General features: G+C 52.2%; 1 long non-coding RNA gene across 1 annotated transcript; it reads right to left on the bottom strand.

Moving 5' to 3' along the window:
* Positions 1–525: 525 nt before the first annotated feature.
* Positions 526–6,725, bottom strand: LOC130158445 (uncharacterized). Its single transcript, XR_008825294.1, has 2 exons — positions 6,405–6,725; positions 526–5,394 (listed from the first exon to the last, which is right to left on the bottom strand). It is a non-coding gene; the product is annotated as an uncharacterized LOC130158445 (long non-coding RNA).
* Between the last annotated feature and the right edge of the window lie 1,680 nt (positions 6,726–8,405).

Genomic DNA, 8,405 nt, shown 5'->3' on the forward strand with positions numbered 1-8,405 from the left:
GTCACTGGCGGGCTGGGAAGGAGCTACAGTTCTGAGATCAAATTTTCTCCTAAAACAGTAAAACACCCACTACCTGTTCACTAGGGATGCGTCTCTGCCCCACAGCGCGATGCAAGGGAGGGGAAGCAGCCCCACAGCCTTCCCCACACCAAACCGGCCACAGGCAACAGGCTGAGGGTGGTGGGGGAGCTTTCCTAAAAATACTCCTTTTCTATAATTTGCTTTGTTTGAACAAGGAGAAAACTGGTGCAAGCAGAGGAACCACTGAAGAGCAATCCTGGACAGCCCCAGGGACACGGGGCGCTCGGCGTGGGAGTCAGGCTGGAAAACCCAAACCCCTGCACACAAGCCCAGCACAAACCCTGGTGGCAGTTTTCCTTCTGCCTTGCCCTGACAGCCCCCCCAGGCACTCTGCGCAGGGACACCCCATGCCGAGGCGGCATGCTTGGGATGGGGCATGCCCAGTGAGGTTCCACCAGGCTTCTGCTCTTCACGCTGCCGATCCAGACAGGGAAATGGCACGGCTAAGATTTGTATTCATTCATAACTATGGAAAAAGCATATATATGTCCCACCAAATGCCCCCCCTTTGGTTGCAGAGGTTTGTCAAAGGGCTGGAGGGCAATGGCAAGCCAGGTTGTGTAGCAGTGTTGGGCATGGGTGCTGGTGGCTCGGAGCTGCTGTGAAGGTTGGAGGAGACACCAGCGACGAGCAGCAGACAGAAGTTACGTGCATTGAATACAATACCTTAGTTCTTCCTTCCTCCGGAAAATAAACTATGAAAGATTTACTTGAAAGGGGCATTTTCTGTGATTGCCATTGATACTTCCAGCTGTAGAAATATCAGAATATTTCCAACAGTTGTTTGTTATGGCAGTTTGAAAGCAGAAGAGATCATCATCTGATTATTTCCAAGGCAGCAATGAAACTGAATTAACAATATTTGAAAATATAAAATGTAAACTACAAGCAAATGCTTTGAACTTCAACAGTATTTGCAACTGATAATGATAATGTTCAACTGGTGAGACACTATCCTAATGACACACTCACGGAAAATGAGGAGGAATATTTGCTTCCAGCTAATTGGTGAGCCTGTATGCCATGTAATACCACAAAGTGCATTCTAAACAAATCATCATTTGATCTTGAAGGTTGTGCAACAAAACTTTTCAATTGCATTTTCTCATCATCAAAAGAATTTTGGGATTACAGGGGAGATTTCATTTTTTTCGGCTCTGAGTACATGGAAATGCAGAGGCGTGCCCTGACAAGCCAGTTATCTTTGTGCTTTGCCATCTGTGCCTATCTTGGGATGTTTCCCAGCTCAGCCAGCCCCTCGTGCGTGAAGCCAGGGCTGCTGAGCTGCACCATTCAGGGGAGGGATGGTGGGAACTGGGCACCCGGTGCCGCCGCCCAGGCCGTGCTGCGCTGCAGCCCCCTGCCATGGGCACACTTGCAAAGGCCGGGCAGCGGGAAGCAAAGCAGCCGTTGGCATCGCCCTTAGCCCAGGACACCCATTCACCAGCTGGAGCTGAACACAACTCCAACGAAACCGAGCCTGGCGCAGCCCCCTGCACCCCGGTTCGGAGCAGCTCAGGCGCAAGGGCAGCATCCCCCCCGACGTTACGGCTGCCCCTGCCCCGCTGCTGCTGAAGCGCTGCGTATGCAACCTCGGCAATGAATTGCTACTATGCTACAAACCTCAGAATCCACCCATTTATCTTTTTCAGCATAATTTATCATTTCAGCATGAATGCATTGCACCTAACGTTGCAGCTCTGTTTGTACCCCCCCAGGCAGGTGGCCCGGAGGAAGCCTCCCTTCTCCTGGGGCAGGCATCTGCCCCCTCCCCCGCCAAGCTGAGCCTCTTTACTCTCCGTTGAGCTTTACGTGACTCTTAACTTCTTCCACAATGCACCGTATGTTTTTTTCCACAAGGCTGGTTAAAAATAACACAGTTAGATCTTCTGAATGCAAAAGACTGTGACATCTGTTCTCTGAGGGGGAAATTAGAAAAAAATACAAACTTGGCTCTTAACTAAGACCAGACAGCAGTGGGGCACGCTGCTCTGCCAGGGGACCTCCTGTAACGGCACCATGGAGCTCCCAGGTCTCTGGCTTCTGCAAGCAAAATGAACGAGCTCACCCATACGCTCCCCACACCTGGAATCTGGAGGCACCAACCCACATTTTAACTGCGTTGAAATTTGACAGCAGAGTGAACCTGGAAGGTCTGTAGGAGGAACCCTTAGACCCCGATGCATGCCCACGTGGGCAGGCCGGCACCCCCTGCAGCGATGCCGGGACCCCCAGGTCGTCGCTAACATCCCGGTGCCCTCCCTGCGGCTCACAGCTGCTGAGGGTGCAAGCAGAGTGGGCCCCATGGGACAAATGCCGTCCCCGGGCAGGTGTGGGACAGCCACAAATGTCCTCTCCCTCAGCCCTGTCCCTGCTGCTGGCCTCAGCACCGATTTAGCTTTGGTCAGGTCCATGCCTGCTCTTGCATTACCAGAAGGTCACTATTCTACAAGCAACTATAAAGGGCTTGGAGAGTGTCAATTATGGTTTTCAGACAACTGATCCACAAAAAGCGAAGTTATTTCAAGAAAGATAAACGTGGCCGAGACCGTTACATATAATTCATGTCTGCCCACAGCATTCCTGCTCTGCTAAGTGCGGTGGCACTTCAACTCCATGTCCTGTCCCAGATGTGACTTTGGGGGTAGGGGGACTTCACTTTCTAGTGTTGCTGCTTCTCCGCGAGGACTTCTGCCTGCAGAAGGTCTCCCCATAGCATGCCCTGCCACCCTTCCATGCCACTCTGGGTGCCTGTGTGCACCCTACCTGGTGCTTTTACAGGCATGTCCCCAGCACCCTGTGCCACGTCCTTTCCAGTGTGCGTGCAATGCTCTGGGTACCTGCTGAACTAGCCCACCACAGCAGGGTGGGCATCGCTCCCCTGTGAGGGATATGAAAATGAAACAGGGAAAAGAAGCCACATCACCCCAGGACACCTGGTTCCCAGATCAGCGTCCTAGTCTGGGACATTTGGGACTGACAGCTGCAAAGACAGTCAGAGAATCTAGAAATTCCCCCCTGGCTCCACGTCAGACAGTGGTTTCTCAGCCTCTCCTTCTTTATCCCCTCTAAACCCAGGACAATATGGTCCCTTTGCAGGGAGGCTTGGCTGAGCACAGGCTGCAGAAGCCCACGGGCAGACGGAGCTGCAGAACTTCACATGCTGGTAGGTTTGTACTGGAGACCACAGAATCATTTTTCAGCATCTGTATGTGATGCTACCGGCACCCACTCAGCCTGCCTGATGCTCCTGCCTAAATTCAGCTGACACATTCATTCATTATGAACCTGGTACTCCATTTTTATGACAAGTATATGACTGCCTTGGCACTCCCTGCTCAGCCCAGCATTATTTAAATGCTTCCTCTATTATTATTTTTTGATAATGCATCCTACTACACACAGCTCTTGAGGGAAGGAGAAGATGAAACACCCTGTGTGTTTATATCCTCCTTGTTCTTTGCTGGAAAAACTTCACTGGAGCAATGACTGGCAAAAGAAATCTAGTGGCATCTGCTGAAAATTTTTTGAGGTTTACAAGTAAATGACTCATGATAGGATATTTCATTACATTTGGTTTAATAGTGCTGACTTCTTGTATTTCCTATTTTTGCAACGTCTGCTGCTTTGAAAATGCAAAACACTGGTGTGTCAGCACAGGCACAGTGTGCTGGCCTCCGGTTTCTCTCCCACTGTATGGTATTTAGTTCTAGATTAGTTACTGCATCATTAAAAAACAGATTACTGCTGTCTTGCTCCAGGTCGCAACTTTTTGACCTGGAAAATTCACTATGTGGTGAATCTTACATCAGTTTTCCAACCTTTTGCCCAATCTAGGAGTCAAGCTGCTACCTTGGAGTTGGCAGCCTTCTCCTTTGAACACCGGCACAGGACTAGCATGCTCCTTGCCTTCTGCATAGGCATTATGGTTTATTTCTGTTATTTAATTGGAATATGCCCCAGCCCTACCGGACTGTAGGCACTGCTGTTTCCCTTCTGCTGTGTGCAGTGGTTTACAGTGCCAGGACGTTTTTTCCAATTACCAGACAAAAATTACTGCTGGACACCTCTGTCTTTTCTATAGTGCTAGGAGTTTCCCAAACCACTGAGCAGAGATCCTACATAATTGCAACATTTCATTTTTTCCCAGGAGAGGGTGCAAATGTTGCTGATTCCCCTCAATCGCACCATCCTTGTCCATAACCTGAAGGCTCTTTTAATCCCTGGAGAGGTGCACTGCCACTCTCCAACCCAACCTTGGCTCTGCAGCACCCCGTGGGGTCCCTGCCAGGGGACTCACAGACGTATCATGAGCAATCCTGGTCGTTTTTTCCCTGAGATGGTACTGAAAGCCCAAGAGTTTCCCCCACAAAAGGAGATTTTCTCACTGGCAGAATCATTGGATGACTGCTGCCGAGGGGACCGTGGTCGGTGTGACATGAGGAGCCACCCACAGCTGATGCTCACCACTCTGCCCAGAAAACAGCCTCTGCGCCAGCTCTGGTGGGCTAACGGAGCAGAGACCAAGGGTGTTTTCAAGGTTGGAGCTGGAACCCTGTAAATGCAGCCTGCAGGGACACGCATGGGCAGGCAGAGCACAGACCGGCAGTGTTGGCCGTGTAGCCCACCTGCCTGCTCTGCACTTGTGGCTCTCCTGCCCTGTGCCCAGGGGACAGCTGCTGTGCCCCTTCTGAGCCTGCCAGGGCACCGCTTGGCGTGGGCAGCAAACGGAGAGAAATCCCACCCTCGTCACCCCCTACACGTAGGTTCTTGGCTTCAGCAAGGCGAGGAACCAGGGGACATGCCAACAGGCAGCTGCCCGTGCCACCTCCCAGATCACATTCCTGCTCCCCACAGCTCATCCTTGTACCCTTGGGTTATGTCCTTCTGCATCTGCACTACCCAGCATCTGTCGATGATGAATTTTATTCCCGTTTTGTTATCTATTTCTCCATATCACCCACATTTTCTGCAGTTCTTCACGTCAGCTCTATGTTTCCCTCTCCTGAACAGCTCAGCATCAGTGGCAGGTTCTTCTGTGTCACCATGATCCCCCATTTTCCAGATAATGGCTTTTGACTAGTTTTGCCGCAGGACCATCAGGCCTGTCGGTTCAGCTGAGCATCGTTTACCTGGCCAGCGCTCCATGCACCCGTTCCATGGCCCAGGGGCTTGATCTCACATGCCCATTCAGTTTTTCCGTACTGCTGCTGGTGTTTTTAAGCACTCCGTATAAAACTTCCCTCTCTCTTAAGCTTGGCAGATCTTGCTGGAAGGGTATGCCTTTGCTGTGTTCCCCAGGTAGCCAAAGTCCTCCAGCATAGAAAAAGATGATTTTGAAAGTAAAATGCGTGCAGAAAAAGCAATACACCTTTTCTTTCTAACACACTGCCTAGAGCCTCATGTGCCACAGGGCATCTGCAAGCATTTTGTTCCCTAAACTGAAACTGTCCTTAGTACTTGAAAGGGTTGATTTATCCTGCCCAGCTGCAAGGAGGGGATGCATCATGACAAAGGCCCCAAACCTTTCAACAGCTGCAAAACACACTTAGAGCAAGCGTTCTGTATAGGCAATAAATGGAGACACTTCGTGCAATGCCTTCTGTGAACAGGGCTCTGCATGCAGCCTGTGGCTTGCATGGCTTTGGGATCGTCATCAGCAGGGTCACAAATTGCTGCTAAACGGTGGTTGAGTGGGAGTAGAAGCTAGTACTGGGGCTGCACTGGTGAAGGCTGGCACTAGGGACAAGCACCCTGCCAGGGCTGCAGGGTGCCAAATCCATCCAGAGCGAGCTGGGAGAAAGAGCTCTAAGGTGCCTGTCTGCACAGAGGGGAGCTGGAGCCCCAGGGCATGAGTTCCTGCCTGCCACAACAGCAGTTCAAGCAACATCTGTCCCAGGAAAGACACATCTGGCTCTGAGGAATGCCCCTCAAGCTGCTGAGCATCCCCTTCCCCAGGTGAGCAATGCCAAAGCCTCCTGCCAGGGCCAGACCTGCGGCCCGTTCTGGCAGCTCCAGACTCTGCTTTGTTTCAGCTTGGTCTTCCAATAGGCAAATGGCCTGAATTAACATCGAGACTTTAGGTACAATGTAGCTAATTCCTGTGAAATATCTTAGTAAGGTAATTTGCTCCAAGTGCTCCCCCCATTAGCGGCTGGTTAGTGAATAAACAGTTTCCAGAGGAGAACTGCACAAACTGAACCCTGACACCACGAGAAAAACTAGCAGGACCGGGCAGCAATTTCTTTGCAATTAGTAATTAAAGCCACGAAGCTTATGATAGTCGGAGATGGAGCTACTAAAAATCTGGCTGAAATACTCACAGATGCTAAGGAATGCGTCCCTCCACGGCTCTGCAAAGCTTTTGAGGAAAAGCTCATAGAACAATGCAGTAACTAATAAAAAAACGCATGGAAAGGAAGAACTGGCACTTGCCACACGTCCCAGGCTTATTGCTCTTTTTTTGCCTCTTTCTGCCTTCCCTTGGGACAGGTTCCACGCTGCCTGTGGCTCTGCGGGAGGCAGAGGGGCGGTTCGGTGCCCGCTCGCTCTGCTGCAGCCCGGCATTTCTTCGCAAAGGCGAAATAACAGGTTGCCTTTTTGTTTTGTTTTGCAAAGTCAGGAACTCCATCTTAGCGCTGAAGCCCGTTGTTATGGTTTGTGTTATTCTTGGCACGCTGACTGAAGTGCGCTCGGTATGAATAGCGGAGAGCTGAAAAGTAAATATCGTATCCTCTGGGAGCAGCGGAGGGGGGGGGGCGGCGGGATTGCTTAATGGAGCACCCCCAGCGCCTGTTTGGGTTAGGCTTACAGTAATTGCTCCCTAGGTGAGTTTATGCCAACAATCGATCGTTTCAAATGGGAAAGAAGTACAAATGAGTAAGAGAATAAACACTGACAGTGTTATGAAACACGGGAGAGGAGAGCAAAAATCCCGTGTAGCTCAAACATGGGGAAACATGGGAAGCAAAGCTGGCCGGGAAACGGGGGATACTGTTTGCTCTACATGCAATTTCTCATGAATGCTGAACGATACAAGAAAAGAAATTTAATTTTCTCCTTCAGCTCAAGATACAGAGGTACTTTTCCACTTGCCACTTTTGTTGATCTTTTACGAAGAGTCCAAGGAGCCCACTCTGCAATCCTGTCTCTTCCTCTGTCCTGGAGAAACACGGGACTGTCGGCATGAGCAGCACTTTGCTGTGAGCAAGGGGGTGAGAAGACAAGGAGCTGGAAGCCAACAGGCACGCTGGAGGAGCTGTGGACGGAGACACCTTAGTGTAAAACCCACCGTCCCTTTACAGGGGGCCCGGCCACAGCCACTGCAGCTCTGCTGTGGGTGCGATGCCCGCACCCCGCAGGGCAGAGCCCCATCCTTCGCAGCCAGCCTGTGCTGGCAGGGCCAGTCCTCTGCTCCCCACATCTGTGTCCCCCATCACTGTGTGCCACAGCACCGTGTCCTCACCTGCCGCTTGCCCAGGGCTGCCTTTTGCCTGCCATGTCTCCAGGGGAGCCTCAACCCACCCAAAACTGGGCTCTGGAGCCTACAGATCTCCTCTGCTAGGCAGGGGAATGGTGCTGGCTCAAGGACATGGCATGAGCCGCTGGGGACAGCCCCAGAGCTGCTGCCACAGGGTCACCTTAGCAAAGCCCTGGTGCCCAGTGGCAAACCGGTGCTGCTTAATGCTTTCTGAGCATCTCCTACCATGCTTGTGCTAGCAGTTGTAACGCTGGTTGTGATGGTCCCAGGCCAATGTCACAGGGACCAGGTGAGGAAGCTCAGGTTTGACTTTGTGCACCTGGAGCAGCGTCTGCCCAAGGCTGGGCTGCGCAGCAGGAGGGTGTCAGGGGGCAAGGAGGGATGGGGGTGGAAAGTCCCCATTCTTCCAGGAATTACCACCGAAGGAAGGACATAGGATAGCCCAGCAGTTGCCAGCTGGCTGGGCACCGAGCACAGGAACTGCCTGCGGGGAGCGAAGGGTCCCTGGGCCAGCAGTGCCCGCGAGGATGCTGCTGCCCTGGCCAAGCACCACAAGCTCTGCTTCTGCCCCAGAGCAATCCCGGTGGCAGCACCCTTCGAAAAGGCTGAGCTGGCAGCCCATGCCCGCCAGCCCCAGGCTGCCACAGCGGCTTCTGCAGCTGAGCTCATTAGTGCCTGCAATCAGCAGGGCATGAAGGGGAGATAATTACACAGGCAGCACAGCCACGGCTGCGTGCAGTGTCTATATATAGTGCTGTGCGGGTCTGTGCTGCCTGCGGTGCTTAGTCACGGCCCTGGGGACCATGTGGGTCAGGATGGGGCAGGCACTGCTGCACGGGGAGCT

This window comes from Falco biarmicus, chromosome 13 (assembly GCF_023638135.1).
Source record: "Falco biarmicus isolate bFalBia1 chromosome 13, bFalBia1.pri, whole genome shotgun sequence".
Lineage (NCBI taxonomy): Eukaryota > Metazoa > Chordata > Aves > Falconiformes > Falconidae > Falco > Falco biarmicus.